Source organism: Osmerus eperlanus, chromosome 1 (assembly GCF_963692335.1).
Source record: "Osmerus eperlanus chromosome 1, fOsmEpe2.1, whole genome shotgun sequence".
Taxonomy (NCBI): domain Eukaryota; kingdom Metazoa; phylum Chordata; class Actinopteri; order Osmeriformes; family Osmeridae; genus Osmerus; species Osmerus eperlanus.
Genome location: NC_085018.1, coordinates 6,898,319 through 6,918,096, shown reverse-complemented (window position 1 = coordinate 6,918,096; position 19,778 = coordinate 6,898,319). Strand labels below are relative to the sequence as shown.

General features: G+C 42.2%; 2 protein-coding genes across 2 annotated transcripts in view; one reads left to right on the top strand and one right to left on the bottom strand.

Moving 5' to 3' along the window:
* Positions 1-19,778, bottom strand: part of LOC134017173 (protein phosphatase 1 regulatory subunit 15B) — a 598,478-nt gene that overhangs the window by 147,785 nt on the left and 430,915 nt on the right. The gene's annotated exons all lie outside the window — the stretch shown is intronic.
* Positions 19,467-19,778, top strand: part of nfasca (neurofascin homolog (chicken) a) — an 87,322-nt gene continuing 87,010 nt past the window's right edge. Inside the window, exon 1 of the mRNA XM_062456269.1 lies at positions 19,467-19,695. The gene's annotated coding sequence lies outside the window, so the exon portion shown is untranslated. The remainder of the gene's footprint in view (positions 19,696-19,778) is intronic.

Here is a 19,778-nt window from a genome sequence, read left to right as displayed (position 1 = left end):
TTGCTAATACTGTTACCAATAAAATCATACTACAGCTTGCGGTTGTGATGAACATAAGGTCGGAACGCACCTCTTTTCAGCAACAATTTCATAGCAAATCCTGCTTTACATTGTCCCAGATTTTCAAAACCATCCTTGGTGAAATGGTTCGAGCAAATGTGTAATTGAGGGTCGAACGACAAACATCAGCCATGCCCGTCGAGTCAATGTTAGCTAGACTCTAGCTCATCTGCTTTTCATTAACGCTGATTTGCAAGGAATGCAAGAACAGCTAGATAGCGAAAACATCTAGACTGTAGGCATGTAAACTAGTTTTGCTTGCTAACGCAAGAGCATAGGTAGAATGTGTGATGATTTAGCCTAGTTTATTGGCAATGGGGCTAACGCATTGTTTCATGTTCCTGAATGTTTCATTCAAATAAATAACCTGTGTTGTCATGTAAATCTTCAATTCACGATGCATGTTTCTCCAGATCTTTGTCAGGTTATTTTAATTTTTCAGCAAGATATCTAGCTAACTGAAGCTGAGTTGAATCACCATATAGTTTGGTTGCTAAACTGTAACGTTACCCACCTAAGATCTCGTTTGCTTTGACAACAGAGGACACAACTAACGTTATCATTCCAAATGACGAATCGGAGTCAGGTGGCTGAGCGGTTAGGGAATCGGGCTAGTAATCTGAAGGTTGCCAGTTTGATTCCCGGCCGTGCCACATGACGTTGTGTCCTTGGGCAAGGCACTTCACCCTACTTGCCTCGGGGGGAATGTCCCTGTACTTACTGTAAGTCGCTCTGGATAAGAGCGTCTGCTAAATGACTAAATGTAAATGATATCTAGTCAATCTGTTGAAAACAATGTTGTGTAGACACAATAGATTTATTTGCACGTTTTTATTTCAAATCTCCACCTTCAATGTGTCAGTGAGTGTTGTTGGCCGTGTTGCATTTTTGCTCCGCAGCTATATTCATGAGCATACCATAAAAGGAGAAAACCTAGCGTTTTTTCCCGGGACAATTTCACAGAAAGCACAAGGGGACATAAAACAGCACCTGGGCCATTTTCTGCCCAACCAATGTTACATACCCTATTCGGAGACCTTAAGGAACAGTGAGAAATACCCCCAAAAAACAGTCAATGACCCCTTTAATTTAATGCACTTGGGAAATTGCCGCCCCCCTCTTCATGCCGCCCTGGGCAGCTGCCTGGTTCACCCGTGCCAAAAACCGCTACCGACTCATGTATTACCGGCGCCAGCCTTGGGGAAGCTGGGCGGTAACAAGTGGCACACAGCTAAGGATAGACTGTGTAGCCTAAAGGTGTGGTGACGCTGCAGAGAGACGGAGGAGACGTTAGTCTTGCCACAGCTCATCTAATTCTCACAATCTTTCAATTATCTAATTCTCACAAAAATCAATAATCAATAAAATTATAAAGGACAATAAATAAATACACACATATTTGGTAACAGACAGTAATATCCAAATCGACTAAAAACGATAATAGACCATAAAATAAACCATAAAGTCCAAATAAAAATACATATAAATATAATAAAGTACTAAACATTAATACATAGGTTCACTGTTGACCAGATCTGTTGCTAAAGAAGTGCATTAATTGCACATTTTTACATACTCTTCACATTCCTACATTTCTCCTACACTTTGATCACATACACACACAAGCGGTCGGCAACATAAAAGAACAAGTGCCTCCGAATGGCGGCAAAACTGTCTCAGTAAACTTTGTGAACAGTCTGCATGACGGCTGCCTTAAACTTGAATTTGAGGAACATTTACGATAAAAAAAAAGAACTTACATGTTACTAACATGTTACAAATCACTTGAGCAAGTTTGCTTGCTTGAATAAGGCTTTAAATACGTTTTTACGATCTACTTGATACTGAACATGGTAGACTCGTAATACAAAAGAGGCAGTACAACCAAAAAAAAACATTTACATTTAGTTCAAAACTTTAAAATATAATTCTGACAAGTTTGGACCAAGTTGGAGTTAATAAAATAACTTTTTACGATTCATACCTGCGGAGAGACGGAGGAGACGTTAGTCTTGCCACAGCTCATTTCATTCTGACGCCTGGGACACACTGCCTGCGATCTGCTGCGATCTGCTGCGACGCGCCTGGAAGCGCTGCCTTTTTTCTTCCGGCGCCCATGTTATCAAATGGGACCGACCACACTGGCTGCAAAGTGCCGTGGTTGCTGCGATCGCCTGCGAGCTGCAGCGATCGTTTCGGCAGCTGGTCGAATTTTGATAAAAGACACCATATTAGTTGATATATTTGAATAAAAAAACATGTTAAGATTGTATTACATTAATTGTAGACTACGGTGAACATTTGTAAAGTTGTAGACTTAAAAAAAATATATGTATTACTTTGGAGGCCTACATACTTTACCAATATTCACCCTATATTAAACCTAACTACACAATGTTGGTAACGAACGGCCTTTACATGTGGTTACCCTGATGAAAACGAATGCAAATAAACATTGATCTGTTGAGCTAGCATGCCCGTAGTTGTTTACAACTACAACACACACACGTGCAGATATAGCCAACCGAGAGGGAACCCCCAAGTCGATTTCTAAAATCAGCGGAAATTCAAATCAAATTAATTCTCGAAGTTGAAAAGCACAGGCACCAATTTGACAAGGACAACGTAGATAAGGATCAATGCTGGGATATAGCCAATGCCATGTTTATGTGGAAAGCTCAGAGTAGCTGAAAAGCTTGGTGACCGGCGCGGAGAAATGCGCGTCTGGTGTGAACAGCTTTTGCTCAGTCGTAGCCGATTGTAGCCGATCGTGGCGCTGCGCGGCGCGTCCAGGCGCTTCGCAGCCAGTGTGTCCCAGGCATGAGGCTGCGCCCGCGCTTTGTCCGTCTAGTCCCCACAGTAGCGCTTAGCGCCCTCTACTGGTTTGGATGTCACTCAAAATAAAAGAGGGAAAATACAAAAAATAGAGGGGGTGTCTGTTTCTTCATGAAACTATAGATGTAGCGTTTCTCAACCTACTACACATGCACCACGCACACACACACACATATACACATGTACACACACACACACTCACATAGAGTGCTCACAGCGACACTCTGCATGAGATCATCAGAGCAACAACAACCATCTCTTTGTTCATCTCTTTCTCACTCTGTTTTTGTTCTTCTGTCTCTCACTCCATCCTTTGTTCTCTATTTCACATTCCCCACATTTCCTCATATTCTCTCTCCCTCTCCCTCTCCCTCTCTCTCTCTCTCTCTCTCTCTCAGGACCCTCTCTCTCTGAAGCCACCTCACCCCACCAAGCCTCCTCCTCCTCTCCTTTCCTCCCTCTCCTCCCGCTCCTCCCCCTGTCTTTCCTATCTGCCTCCCTCTCCTCCTCTCTTTCCCCCCTTTTCCTCTCCCTCTCCTCCCTTTCCTCACCTTCTCCTCCCTCTCAACTAACTCTCCTCTCCTCCCCCTCTCATCCCTCTCCTCCTCTCTCTCCTCCTCCCTTTCCTCCGCCCACTCCCCCCTCTCCTCTCTCCTCCCCCTCTTCCTCCCTCTCCTCTCCCTCTCCTCTACCTCCCAGGAAGAGTTAATTAACCACTAATGAATGAGTGTAGAACAAGAAACGAATTAGATGATTAATCAGAATCTTTCACACTCCTGTGTCTGTGTGTGTATGTGTATGTGTGTCTGTGAGTGTGTATGTTTTGTCTAATGTAATTGGCTGTACATTCCGCACATGCCTCTTAACCAACCAACAATGTCTCGTCAGCAAAATATGCCTTTAGGTCTACTGTCAGGCAGAATCCACTTATCCCTCAAGTGTGAGTGTTGTGTCTGTACTAGTGTGTGTGTGTGTATGTTAGGACTAAAATATAGGAAAGACAGAGCCTGTAAAGTATGCTAACTTTTCTATTACAAATCTTTCAGTGTGTGTGTGGTTGTCTTGTACATGTAAATGTACTTGTTGTGAGTATGGTCATGCGTGTGCTAGGGCTGGGCGATATGGGTAAAAAATTATCTATGTAAATATTTATATTTCCATTCGATAACGATAATTAAGACGATAGACCACAGATCCGTAGTAGTAGCAAAATAAGTCTTCCTCAACTTTTTCCCTACACTCGGCAAAAAGTTCAGGCAGCGCGGTGTGAGAGAAATGTTTGCGGCCAGGGAGCACGTACCTGGGGTCAAGTAACTTAAGCTTTTTAAAACCTTGCTTTTTAATCAATACCTTGGCGCAAACTCACACTTTCTGCATGTTCCAACGAGTGATTTTGCTTCAGGTGGTAAAAAAGGTTTGTCGTATTACCAGACTTGGTAGCCACCTGTTTGTTTACTACACAATTTGCACCGAACATTGGGCCTCATTCACCAAATGTTCTTACGAACAAATTTGTTCTCAAACCCCACTTATGCAGTTTTCGCGAAGATTCTGGCATTCATCAATGTTTTCTTATTTGGGATTTGTTCTTGGGTAAGAACAGATTTTACGCACACCCAAGAGCACTCTTACGCACAATTGAGAGCTGACATGTTTGCGCAAAATAAGTAGTTATACCTTTTTCGGACGTTCTAATTTAAAATGGAAAATTTCTCTCCTTTATAATTTTCCAACTAATAATTTTCATAATTTTACACATATTTTTTTTGTTTGTTTTAATAAATACACACTACACTTACACTTCTGCTCATTTGTAAAGCACTTGGAATTTCCATTGTGTATGAATTGTGCTAGGCCTATATAAATACAGTATTTTACAATCGCTATGACAATGTTTTCAATACTTTTAACAAGTTTCCTAAACTCTTGACACAGTTAGCACAACATCCGTCTGTGTTGGCTATACAATTAACACATTTCTTGTTGCTTTGACACAAAATGCATAGAATAAACACAAATCTTAAATGCTTGAACTTCTTTTACACAAAAGCTCAACCAAGACCAAAACAATTGATTTTTACTGCCCAATTTACCAATGCTTTCACGCTGTATGTCAGAACAGATCACATCATGTTCAAAACCTAACTTATTGGCTAAAGCCAAAGTGAACAGCTGTTCATATTGTAAATTGAAACAGAAACATATCCCCTGTATTTTATTCCATTGCTACTGAGAAACAGCTGGTTGAAGTTATGCAAATACTGTAAATCACAGCTGATTCCCAACTAGGAAACACCCAGGTGTTGAGGTTCTTTCAATCGCATGACCATAAGGTATATACAGTAAGAGGACCTCTTTGGGCTAATCTTATGTGGAAAAAGAACAATACAGAGAAACACAAAGAAAGAAAGAATATGTAATGCCTGCACGAGGGAGAGGAAGACAAGTACCAGGACAAGGGAGAGGAGTGGGGCAAGGGAGAGGAGTTAGAATGTGTGGTGGTGCTCAGAGAAGGGCCAGAGCTAGGGTAACTGATGAAATATTGTAAATGGCAGCTATATTGCATATTTCTTGCAGTAATGTCCTGTTGCAACTGAAGCCTTTACTGCAGCAATTATGTTTCTGTCTTCTTTTTTTTCAATACAGTAACCGTACATTCTATAAGGCTACTCTGAGATGGGTCATTCATTTTTTTTTCTGAATTTCTGCAACAAAAGAAACAAAATGCATGCATTTACTAAACCCAACAAAACAAAAATGTAAAGAGGCTTCAAAAGAAACTGCATTGCAAAACACAATCTATGATCCATTTACTGTGAGACCTGACACATATACTGTATAATAGAATGCAGTTTCTGTAATTTCATCTGATGTTAGTGTTTGTTATGACATGTGCTATGATTGATTAAATGTTCCTGTTGAAAGCGAACGTGTGTTAGTGTTTTGGTAGACATGGTGTATTGTTAGTGTATTTTTGTGTTATGAAAATGAGTGTTTAAGTTTAGTTTACAATGTGTGATTTTGAGCATGAAATTAACAGTTTTGCCAATTGTGTGTGGTAGGTGTGTTGGTGCATTAAGCGTAAGAGTAACAAGTAATAAGGAAACTTGTTAGATGTATTGAAAAGATTGTAAAAAAACTGTAAACTAGCCTTGCTTTGCCTTCAAATCAATTAGGTTAACAAGGAACTTTGCCATCAAATAATAAGTGACTTATCACTGTATTTATAGGCCCAAAGTAGGCTTATTCCGCACACTAGGACTACACCACACAATGACGTACTTATTGTTGCTACAAAATGTTGCAGATCGTTCCCTGAGGAGGGAACACATCTTGACCATACCGATTTATTTGCAGAGAGCGACGAGTAGGCTACCTGTTGGAACGCTTTAGGCTACCAAGACCAGTCCTCATGGATATTTGTAACAGTCAACTGATGTTTTTTTGCTTAAGAATTCAGATTAAAGTTAAACCATTTATTTTTTCACTTCATCAGTTCTGCGCACTTCTCCAGATACAACGTTCACTGCATGAGTAATTGCATTCCATGCATCGGTTTTATTTAGGCCTACTGCTTTGTATCCACAGCTGACGCTATTAAAGATCCTGTAAAGTAAATTCCATGTTTTGCTTCTAAGTACATTATATACGTGTGAAATTAGTTCCTGAAAGCATGTGCAAAGCGCTAAAACTTTGTCACACTGAAATGTGGAGTTAAACCGAAGAACAGTTTCTCTTCCGTTTTCAGATCAGGTTTTAATGGGCGGAGCCAAAAAATGCCCTATCTACGTCATTTCGCCCTATCTACGTCAGATCACTGAATGGCTCCTCCTGCTGTACTGTTATTGTAGCCTACATCAGCTAGCTAGCTAGCTTCTGGATGTCTCCCACCACCCGCAACTGCATCTTCCCTGGATGCAAGAACTCCAGCTGCGCTGCAACGCCATTTAAGTTCCCTATTGATAATGAAAGGAAAAATAGGTGGATAGATTTTGTGAAGAGCCACGCTCACGGAAAGCTTCGGATAAACTCCAACAGCCGCCTCTGCACTGACCATTTCACAGCGGACAGTTTTAACATGGACCAGAGACAGACAGGGTTCACCAACACACGGCTTCTCTTGCAGCGCGGAGCCGTACCGAGCATCGCCCCTCCGGCCGTTCATCCTCCGGTCGCACCTGGACCATCCACCGCCGCCAGCAGTTCATCACTCAGTTCTGTGTGCTTGTTATAATTATACTAGATAACTTTTCCAGAGGTATCTCTGCTATGAGTTAGTGCAAACCGCTAAATTGATATTAGGCTACTCGGTGTAGAATGATGGTATTTTGGTGAAATGGTAGCTAATGTGTTAGAAGTAGCCTAGTTGGAGAGCTCACTGTCTGCTGTCTCTGGTGTCCATTTTTACTGTTACAGCTCACAGGAACATTTCATTTATATGCATCTGTATGTTTCACTCATTGAACAAATAAATTCTAATTCTATACGGTTTTGTTCGGCTTGACATAGCGTCCATTATCTGGGTCGGAGGTAGGCACTAGGCAGCGAGGGGCGGAGCTTCAGCTTCTTCAGGTGACACGCCCCCCCAGTCTCAAGCAGAGAAGACTGCAGAATTTTTCACGATTTCAAAGTCCTTTGTCGCTAACTTCTTGCAGCTGTACCTCCACTTCAGAATTATTATTACGTTTTTCTGTCTTTTGTCGAGGCCTCCACCGTCTTTACCACGTCGTTTTGACATTTCTCTGAGTGTGCACACTTCCCTGCCATATCATGCCGTTTTATGGGAGTTAACGGGGCGTTTACCTATGCTAATAGGAGCAACGGGACACAAGCTTTCAACTTACGAAATATTGGGATTCATCATTCTAAGAACACACCTGCGAACAATTCTGCTGTTTAAGAACACTTCATGAATCACGTAGATTTTTCTTCTCAAATTTAAGAAATAACTTAGGAAGATATTGGTGAATGAGGCCCATTGCTCTGGTCTTTGTCGGATTTCAAAAAGCCAAACCACTTCCAAATAACTGAAGACGAACCCTTTGTATCAATAATTTCTTAATTGGAAGTTGCTCCGTCGCCATGGCTATCGCTGGCACTGTTTTCGGCAATAAGACTCATTTTCCGCGGTTAACATTAGCTACTCCACTTGAGGTGCTCAGTATATTTTGGTGAGCGTAGGCTACCATTTCTCCGCAACTTTCTGCTGCATCACAGAAATTAAATGGACTGCTGTTCCTAATTATTCTCTATCGACATGATCGATATTATTGAAAATGAATTAATGTTAAGATAAGTTTATTGAGGGAAGTCATTACTTCGATAAATCGATAAAAAAATATCGCCCAGCCCTAGCGTGTGCCCTGTGCAAACTTTAATGGCGATTAAAACCCCTTTCTGATTCTGATGCATGTTTTCGGTGTTTGTGTGAGTTTGTGTGTGTGTGTTTGTGTGTTATTGATGGGAGCAGATGTTGCAGATGGCCTTTTGCCACAGATGGCCTGTTTCATCTTGGTCATGTCTTGTGTTGTCTTGGCAGGTCATTAGACATTCAAGGGGCTTGTAAAGTTGTGTGTGTGTGTACTGTGTGTGTGTGACTCCTATTGCTACTGCTGACCAGCTGCATGCTCTTAAAGCCATTGTTACTTCAGACGCCAGTGCTGTGTGTGAGTGTGTGTGTGCGTGTCTGTGACTTCAGGTGTGTGTCTGAAAGTAACAAAGGGAAAGTATGTGGTTTATTTTTGTTGATATCCAGTGGAAATTCCAGTATGTGTATGTAGGTTATATCCATGGTCAGTTGAGTGTGTGGCTTATGTCATTTCTTGTCTGCCAAGACGTCTTGAATTATTATTTCTTGTTTCTTCTAATACCCATATGATCCATATGTCAGTCGTAGCGTGTGTGTGAGAGTGTGTGTGTGTGTGTCTGACCCGTGTCTCCTCTTAGCCCCCCTGACCCCAGACAGTCATTAACTGTAGAAACCTCCTGTTGCTGGGAGCCTCCAAGCCCCAGGGTGTGTGTGTGAGTGTGTATGTGTGTGTGTGGAAGCAGGGACAACAATGTGTGTGGGGGACTGGCTGCTGACTGGCTATCGGGAAAGTGCTATTGTGTTCTCTCAAGTCCCTACACACACACACAGAAACACCCAGAAACACCCAGACATGCGTCGTTGGCAAGATGACCTGCTGTTACAAAGTGTAAACGTACGCTTGCTATCTCTCTGTCTCTCTTTCTCTCTTTCTGTCTCTCAGCTCAATTCAATTTAATATGCTCTATTGTCATGAAAGTTCAGGTTAAACAATGTTGCCAAAGCAGTCCACAGTGAAGGGACAACACATGTAATTTTAAACACTGATAAACACTGAATTATTACAAATACAATAATTATCGAATAATATATTTTTTTATTTCAAGTGCTTTTTTATAAGGATATTTCAAATACCAAAGTAAACATACAGTGTAGTATACATACATACAAACATAAATGTCCATCTACGTGCATATGCTATATACTTACATATACATACACACACTGAACATTCAAATAGTCATTGCATAGTGTAAATAAAACAGATGAAAAAAGTGATTAAAATAGAATACAAAAATGAAAATATGTTGTACCTTACGCAATTATAGCATGTTCCACTGAGCAGAGTGAGCACAGACTCTCCTTTCTGGGTCGCCAGGTCTGCCTGTAACTGCCTGTTTCTATGGTCACTCTGTGCTCACTGAGTCTGTACATGCTTAATGTATTTTTTTGTTTTTTTTATCAGACACAGTGGTCAGGTAGTCTGCCATTGAGTACTGTCCAAATATAATTCTAGTTTATTCTGTTTAGATGTAAATTATTTCTTATAAACAATGTAGTTTTCTCTCTGTTTCCAATTGTTCTTTACCCTCCCTTCAACTTATTCCGTCTCACTTCCTTTCTTTCAATTATTTTTTCTCTCAACCTCTCTCCCCCATTCCCACCCCTCTACCACTCCCTCCCCCACCCTTGTGTTTCTCTATGTCTCCTGGAGTGAACAGATGAACAGATGACAGTCCTGAGGGCCTCTGGATGTCAGGACCAGGGCTGTTGTCTATAACTTGAAAGTTGTGTGTGTGTGCATGTGTGTTTGTGTCAGCCTGGCTGATGACAGGGCTAGGAAAGAAGCTTTTATTGTGTGAGTTAGGCTTCATGTCTCAGACAAGAGAAGCTAACTGCTTGTTGAACCATCACCAAGGAAACCAAGAACATTTGACAACTTTTGTTGATTTATTCACTGTAATCCACCCTCGGTTTATTACAAATGTACACAGCTACACACCATTATCTAACCATGTTTCAACTCATATTTCTTGCATATTCTTAGCAAATTCATATAGCTATTTGTTGAGAATAACTCTGCCACACTTGCCGTACACGTGTGTGCACGTGTGTGTGCACGTGTGTGATTGGTCCTTCTGTTGATATTGATGAAATAAAACTTGAATGAAATGGTAAAAAGAACCAGTGTGTGTGTCTGTGTGTGTGTGTATGTTTACAGGGTTGGAGTGATGTGCAGATGTTCTGCATTAGGGTTGTCATGGAAACAGTTTTTCAATTACCAGCATCACTGGTGTTGATCTCTTTGGAGCCAGATCCATCCTATCTGAGACCTCCCTCTGTTTCTCTTTTTCTCTATCTCTCTTCCTGTCTCTGTCTCTCTCTGTCTCTTGCTCTCTCTCTTTGTCAGTCTCTCTGTCGCTCTCTCCATCTCTCTCACTCTTTCTCTGTCTCTGTTATTCTCGCAACAGCCACTGATAATGTAGTAACAATTGGAATGTAGGCATGAAGTAGGTCATTACAGACTGTGAAAGGGTCGTGTGTGTGTTGGATTCATGTGTCCAGGCTGCCTCTCCTTGCACAGTATGACATTCAACAGGACAGATGAACGGAGCTCTTCTCCAGCCTGCTCCCCCTTTTGCAGAGAGCCCAGGCCAGGCCACTGAGGAGTGTCCAGGCTACTCAGGACACTCCAACTGGACTTCACCCTTTGAGCCAGGCTTCTGCTGCCCTGGAGGGCAGTGTCCTGCAGGAACAGCCCTGGTTGTGTGCCATGTGCGTATTGGTCGTTTGGGGTTAACAAAGCACACACATACACACCTAAACTCTCAGTTTTTTCCTAATGAAGCCCGTCTCTGGCCAGTTGATTAGTGGAAAGGAAACAAAGGCTTCTAGAAAGTCTGTGTTGTCTGTCTTTGTTCTACTCCAGGGCTCTGTGATATGAACCCTTCCTCCACCCCCTCTGTTCTCCCTCTTCATCTTTCTCTCTTTCTCTCTCCCTTTCTGTCCTTTCCACAAACAACCCTAAACTAGGTACGCTCAGCTACACACAACCACTCCCTCGCTCTCTCTCCCTATCCCCTACATCTCTTTTTCTCTTTCCCTCTCCCCTGCTGTCTTTCCCTCCCTCTCCCGCAACATCTCTCTCTCCTGTCTCTCTCTGGCTCTCTCTCTTTATCTCATTGCATTGCTCACTCTGTCAGTCTAAATTTTTAAACAGCTCAATTAGTCGGGTACCTGATGCCGATGAGAGAAGTGGCCTTTCATGTCTGACAGCTTCTCTTGGGGTGTGTGAGTACGCGTGCAAGTGTGTGTGCATGTGTGTCTGTGTATCTGCATGTCAGTGCATTATGCATAATACAGTATGCACCAATACAATGTGTGTGATCGTGTTTGTGTTTTTGTAGTGTGTGTGACCTTTTGTGTGTTTTGGTACAGTGTGTGTAATTGTGTGTTTCAGTAGTGTGTGTGATTTGTGTGTGTTTGAGTACAGTGTGTGTGACTGTGTGTGTTTCAGTACAGTGTGTGTCTGTTTGTGAGATTGTGTGTATGTGTGTGTTTCAGTAGTGTGTGTTATTGTGTGTGTGTTTCACTACAGTGTGTGTGAGATTGTGTGTTTGTGATTGTGTGTGTGTGTTTCTGTGTGTGTGTGTTTCAGTAGTGTATGTGATCATGTCTGTGTGTTTCAGTAGTGTGTGTGTGGTTACGTCAGTGCTGAGTGCAATGCTGTACTCCAGTCCTGGACAATGGCAGAGTGGTAAGTGGAAAACAACCACACTTCTGTTCTAACCCTGACCCTATAATAACGGCCTCTGTTCTAACCCTAACCTTAACGTTAACGCTGACCCTATAATACAGTTTTTTCCAATTGCTTAAGCACAATTTTGAAAACAGGGCTCCCTTTGTCAAAACACAACACACGATTCACACAACTAGACACACAAGTAGCAGAACACCTCCAAACTTTTGCAAAATGAAACACTGTTCAAAACTATACAATCATTCATAAAAACCCAATTCTGTCACCGTATGCCACACACATGGTTCATAAACTTGGACTCTGTTTGAACCAGTTACACACAGTAGTGCAACATTTAAAACACTTTTACACAAACTATTCTTTTCTAATGATATAACCTGCTTGATTTTGTCAGAGATATTGTTCCAGTAGAGTACGTACAAGTCCATGAATATGTTGACCAAACACAAGACACAAGACTAGTACTGCACACTGCTGAAAAGATTTTCTGTATTTCTTCTTTTCTTAATTTCTGTGTCTAATGTAGAAAAGTGTGTTTAGTTATTTGCAAAACACTGTGTGTAGTATTTTGCAAATGGGATGAGGATGAGAATGTGCTTATAGTTGTGCAGTTCTGGGGTCTCATTTATAAAACTTGCGTACGCACAAAACGGGGCTGAAAATGTGCGTACGCCACTTTCCACGCAAAGGTTGTGATTTATAAAAAACAAACTTGACGGGGGAATGTGCGGTCCTCCACGCAAACTCTGACCCTCCCGTAGGCCTACGCACATTTTGGAAACAGTTGGAATTGGCGACGCAGATGACCATACTGTAGTCAGACTGCAGAAAGTGAATGTGGGAAGAACATTACTCGTAATATTTATATATTTTGTTTTCCTCACACACGTTTTTTTCACTCGATTTCATCATTATCATGAAGATTAAATCCAGCCGTGTTATTTGCGCTTGTACTGAGTGATAATTGTTCCATAAACACCTTGTACAATCCAACTCAAATTTTAAATAAAAATTCAGCGCTGTATGTCACCATCAGATTGTCCACTACGGGATGTAGGAGGGGGAGATTCCCGAGCCCGACTGCATGGAATACAGGATAACATCACATATCCTACCTTTAGATAACTGCAGAACACATTGTATAACTAAATATATTTCTTTAATACTGTGCATATATCATCATATGTCAAAAACTGGAAATACAGTCGCTAATTCCCGCGCAATCGCTACACTCTACGTCCTCGTTATCAGTCCAGACTTCAATAGACTACTGTTCAATAACAAAACGCTTTTGTTTTCAAATTGTATCTCGACTCGCGGTATCACTGGCACAGATGACGCCACTAGCACTGTTTTTTTTATTGGTGATCCACCGGCCACCAAATTATGTGGTTTTCGGGCCTCCGCCAATAGGCTAACAGTGTCTGAGAAGTTGTCATGCGCCATGATTCACCGTAAAGAACAATCGCATGGTCATTCATGAGGTGCTTTGCATTGACTATTTATGGTCAAAAATGGGCGTGTTTAGGGCGGGGTAAAATGCAGATTCACGTACGCACACTTGTGGGTAGTCTGTGATTTATAAAGGGAACATTGCTTACAGGTGTGCGTACGCACGGTTTTATAAATCGTCGTATGCCATTTTAGTCTTTTGGGCATACGTACACTTTTAGTAAGAATCCTACGCACAGTTTTATAAATGAGACCCCTGGGCTTTTGTTTTGCTCCTTGAGTGTCAGATTTCACTAACTGTGTGTTATTTGACATTTTTGTGTCTAAGCAATTGGAAAAAAACTGTAACAATCTGTCCTAACCCGAACCCTAACTTAACCTTAATGCTGACTATAATTACAACCTCTGTACTAATCCTAACCCTGACCCTGTAATAGCAACCTCTGTAATTATCCTGGAACTTTACATTTACATTTATTCATTCAGCAGACGCTTTTATCCAAAGCGACTTCCGAGAGAGAGCTTTACAAAAAGTGCATAGTCCAATGATCATAAACAACGAGATAGCCACAAAAAACATTGCAGGAAGCCAAAACATGAGCATACACTGTGATAAGCAACCAAGTGCCAATGGGAAGAAACATAAGAGCAAGTAATTAAACAACATGAACATCAAAAATGCAAGAGTATACCTGTAGGAATGCAAGCAACAACTAGAGAGGGTACAATTTCTGGGGAAATTGTAGGGTGTGCTTGCTTGCGTCGGTTGCACAGGGGTCCGTTTTTGAATGACATTTTTACAACTGATATTTCTGTATATTTTATATAAAAATGCATAATTATTATTTATAAAGATTACATAGATTTAAAAGCATTTTTTTTGCTGCTCATTTACAACTGAAAATACGAGTGAAGTGTAGAATGATGTCTTCTCATTTACCCTGCAAGAGGCAGCCTCATCGTTGAATCAAAACGAATAAATTTGGCAGACCGGTGTAAAAAATTGACCTAATCTCTATGACTTAAACGTCCTTTTAAGTTTTTCCCTTCTCGTGATATTTTAAGGCATTTAGCCTACTCATATTGCATTCATTCATGAATAAAGAACCCCCTTTGAAGATTATTCTACGACGTTACCGGCAGTAGAAGATGGAATCGCTAACTGAAAATATGCCCCCCAAAACGTAAATAAGCTTGACATTTATTTAGTGGAAAATTGCTCATTCATAAAAAGCTCACTGGTAGCGATCATTGTCAGTAACAACGCAAAATGAGATATAGCCCTGTGTGAAGCTGCCCCGGTAAATTGTACTACTACAATACAGTAGGCTACTAGACTACTGCTGTGTTCGTCTTGGTAGCGATTGCGTTGGTTGAATTGGATTTAACGTTCCGTTGTACGGTTTAGGCTGAAATTAATTATTTTCATGAACAGATTGACAAAGTGGCAATGAAGTTCAGGTTAGTAGTTAGATAGACTTTTGATTTAAGTAAGGGGAGTGCCGAACATGTTCTGTCGCCGTTTGACTTCCTAAACAGCTGTGTAGATGTTTTTGTAGTGTGTCTCGCGTAGGCTACAGCGTTGCAGTGAGCAACACTGGTTTGAAACCACAGGTAATGATAATTTCACCAACAAATCGTTTACTTGTAATGTAATGTCATAATAAATCCTACAATGAAAATGTATTTGTGAGGAATGTTTATTTTAACCATTGAAAACAGATGCATCATAGACCACTGTAGTATGTGTTGACCGGGCAACAGAGGCTAATGTCATGATGCTAATGCTTCAGTGAAATAGTAGACTACCGTTTCCGAAAGTAGATGTGGGCCTACTTCCTTAATATCAGCTAATATTGTACATTACATTTCACAATTGTGTTTCACATCACAAAGTAAAATGAGTAAATAGTTCACCCTGGCCTCTTTGCTTGTGGCGTTTCTGCAGCTGCCTTGCAGTAGCTATAGTTAGCCTAGCTATCCCCTAAATTAACAGATGCAAAACCAATGTTCTGCTCCAGGTAGTCACGCGTGTTTTCGTGACGTTGGTGACGTTAGTAACGTCAGTGACTGTGGCTAGCAAGTTAGCCACCGTTAGCTTCACTTTTCGCCACAATAACGTAATTTGAACTTCAACCATCCAACGGAACGTAAATAAAAATACAACCAACGCAATCGAGACCAAGACGAACCTTTTGACACCGCCGTTGTCTATGTAAAATGATGAAAATAAACAATAAATAATATATATGTGAGAGAACAAAGGTTGTGCCCTTGCCGAAGGCAAAGCACACCCAATAATATAATCTACAGCGAGTACAAGTAGTTAACTCAGTTACAACTAACCACCAAGTTACTAACAAACAAGTGCAACAAGTCCCTCAGTAAGTGTCATTGTGTTCCTGGAGGAAATAAACTAACATCGGATCCAACAAATCTTTATTAAGTACCGTTGTACTCCCGGGACAAGTGCGTCTTTAGCCTTTTCTTGAAGGTGGGGAAACAGTCAGTATCTCTGATGGAGGTGGGGAGTAGATTCCACCATTGGGACGCCAGACAGAAGAAGAGCTTTGGTTGGGAGTGGGCGCTCTTGAGAGGTGGGACCACCAGACGGTTGTCAGAAGAAGACCTTAGGTGGCGGGTGGGGGTGTAAGGCTGGAGGAGAGACTGGATGTAGGCTGGTGCAGTCCCGTTCACCGCTCGGAAGGTCAGTACCAGGGTCTTGAATCGAATACGGGCTGTGATGGGTAGCCAGTGAAGGGAGATGAGGAGCGGGGTGACATTGGAGTGTCTGGGTAGGTTGAAAACCAGGCGGGTTGCTGCGTTCTGAATTCTCTGGAGAGGGCGGGTTGCGCATGCAGGGAGACCGGTGAGAAGCGAGTTGCAGTAGTCCAACTTGGAGTAGAACCTTGTTCTGCTCTGGTTCTGAGTCATCTACAGTGCAGTGCTTCTCTTCTGCTCTACATACTATTTATCTCTGGACTTGATTTATTTATGCTTTTTTAAATGAGTGTAGTAATGAGTCACCTTTGTCCTGCAGTGTTTTAAACTGTGTGTATGATTCTGTGTGTTTCTCTGTTTCTGTGTGTGTGTTTCTCTTTATGCGTGTCTGTGTATGTGTTTGTGTGTGTGTCAGAGAGTGACTTGTCATCTCTATGATTAATGGCAGTTGTCTGTAATAGGAGGGATATGGCCCCTCACAGTTTAATAACCGGAAGATGTGACATGGTTTATGGGATGGGGGAATGGGCCGTGTGTGTGTGAGTGGGGGTCATTGCCATAGTTAATTAACTTTTGGCCCCTGGCATATAGTTATCCCTGTTGTGCTCTTTCTCTGCTCTCATCTACAGTCTATTTCCTTCGTCTCTCTCCCTCCTCTCTCTCTCTCTCTGCCCCCTCTATCTGTCTCTATCTCCCTCCGTCTATCTGTCTCTCTCTCCCCATCTATCTATCTCTCTCTGTCTCTATCTCTGTTACTCCCGCTCTCTCCCTCCCCCTTTATCTCTCTCTCCTCTCTGTCTCTCTCCCCTCTCTCTTCCCCTTCCTCCTCCTCACCACCCTTCCTCCACCTCTTCCTCTCAGCACATGTTCTTGTGATTTGAAGAGAAGCCAGAATTGGTGCTGGACTGACTCTGTGTCACTCTGTTAGACACAACACCTTTTGGATTGGATCTTGTGTTAGACACAACCTGTGTGAAAGCATTCATGGAGATGTGTGCGTGTGGTAGCAGGGGTGCGTATGGTCTAATGTGTGTGTGTGTGAGTGGGTTTCCAGGCCTCAGAGGACAAGCTTTGTTTAATCAGAGTGACTCCATCTGGTCCTGGGCCAGTGAGAAGCTGTCTGCTCTCTCCATATCTGTGTCAAGATGCTGGGATGCTGCCGTATCTGTCTTATGAAATGAGGGGGGAAAGTGTGTGTGCGGGGATGGGATGGGTAAGTGTGTGCGGGGGAGTGGGGGTGTTGTCAGAGGGGACCGTGTCTGTTTAGGGTCAGTGTATGATTTAATCATACGTGCAGGGGTCTTTGCATATTGTCCTTCCTTGTGGCATGGTTATTGATTGGATGGGGGAGGGGGGCTCAGGATAGGATGCAGTGGGAGGGAAAGGGAGGGAGAAGGGATGGAGGGAAATAGGAGGAAGGAGGAGCAGGGAGGGAGGAGGGGAGGGGTGAAGGCAGACGTAGGTGAGATGCCGGCAGAGGTGAGGAGGTCAGACCAAGACGCCACAGTTGGGATTTGCGTACACACACACACACACACACACACACACACACACGTGCACGTATGTACATACATACACAGATACATAGACACACACAAGACATACACTACCGTTCAAAAGTTTGGGGTCACCTAGACAATTTCGTGTTTTCCATGAAAACTCACACTTTTATTTATCAAATAACTTTCAAAATGAATAGAAAATATAGTCAAGACATTTACAAGGTTAATTATTATTATTATAAATAATTATTTTTATTTGAAATATACATTTTGTTCTTCAAACTTTGCTTTCGTCAAATAATGCTCCATTTGCAGCAATTACAACATTGCAGACCTTTGGCATTCTAATTCTAATCCTTCTAATCATCCATTAGTCTTCTAAGGCAATTAGCAAACACAATGTACCATTCGAACACATACAGTAATAGTTGCTGGAAATGGGCCTCTATACACCTATGTAGATATTTCATAAAAAAACAGACGTTTCCACCTAGAATAGTCATTTACCACATTAACAATGTATAGTGTATTTCGGATTAATTGAACGTTATCTTCATTGAAAAAAACTGTGCTTTTCTTTGAAAAATAAGGACATTTTTAAGTGACCCCAAACTTTTGAACGGTAGTGTACATGGATACATACACACACACACACATACACATTTACACGCATACACACAAAAGCACACGCAAAGTGAGTGGGCCAGTTATCTAGCAAGCTATCTATTAATTTGTGCTAAAAGTTGGCTTGGATAGTTAACAGCCTGAAACAACTCCACCAACATTTTTTGTCTTGATACAAAATGCTGATGCCAGAACATTTATTTAATTTTGATTCATTTATTTGAGGGTTATTTTGCAACAAGAGCCAATTTGATGTATCTTTACCCCTCGTTTACCCCATCTACAGAAGAGGCTGTTAGGGCTATTGAACATGCCCCTGAGGTCATTCTATTCTACCCCACCCCCACACACACTATCACTTGTATATATGTTAACTCACTCTCCCATGCCTTTAGCCTACTGTCTGCCACCCACACTTCTGACATTCTATAGACATGATACACCCATGCCAGGGTCCCCTCTCTCTCTCTCTTTCTCCCTCTCTCCCTCGACCCCCTCCTCTCTCTCTCTCTCTCTCTCTCTCTCTCTCTCTCTCTCTCTCTCTCTCTCTCTCTCTCTCTCTCTCTCTCTCTCTCTTTCCCTCTCTCCCTTGACCCCCCTCTCTCTCTAACCCCCCCTCATCCCCAGTCATGAGAAAGATGCAATCCTCTCCAGCTGAGAGCTAGGCCTTAGCCCCACATACATGGACAGACGTGTGTGTATGTGTGTGTCTATGTGTGTGTGTTTTTGTGTATGTGTGTGTATGTTTGTGTGTGAGAAATAGTGTGCTCAGGGTAGTAGTACATGCATGATGTCTGCATGTCAAATATGTGTGCTCAGCGCGTGTGAGTGTGTTCACGCATGAACGACGTGTGTGTTTGAACGTTTGTCCCCTGCATGGATGCATGTGTGTGCATGAGAGAGCACATGCGTGTGTCTTTTCCAACTGAGTAGCGTTACCTTGTGTGTCGCTTTGTGTGTGTTTCTGTGTGTGGCTGTGTGTCTGTATGTGTGGCTGTGTGTGTTTGTATGTGTGTCTTTGTGTGTGTCTGTGTGTGTGTGTGACAGTTGTGCACAGTTGCATGAGTCTGTAGGAGAGCTTGTGTGAGCAGAAAGGGGGAGGGTGTTTGCCCTGAGGGTCATTAATAATTCATGAGGTGGGCTGGGTGAAGGCTGAGGGGGCAGTGGCAGATGGAGGATCTGTGACAGAGCAGAACAGGGAGGACAGGGAAAGAGAGAGGAGAGACATAGGAAAGAGAGAGAAGAGAGATAATCTTCAAGACATTTTCTAGATTTAGAATTAAGCTTCGCTGTTTAGTTTTTGCCTTATCATTAGATTTCAAGGACAGTTGGTCCATTTGGTCCTGGCTATTGAGACAGACAGAGGCAAGCAGAGAGAAGCCCTGACATGGGGATGCACTGTTTGCCGAGGGAGACACGTTTTCACCAGAGAGGTAAGCTCTGTTTTCCACTGCTCTGTGTGTGTGTATGTGTGTGTGAGAGAGAGATTGAGAGAGAGAGAGAAAGAGAGAGAGAG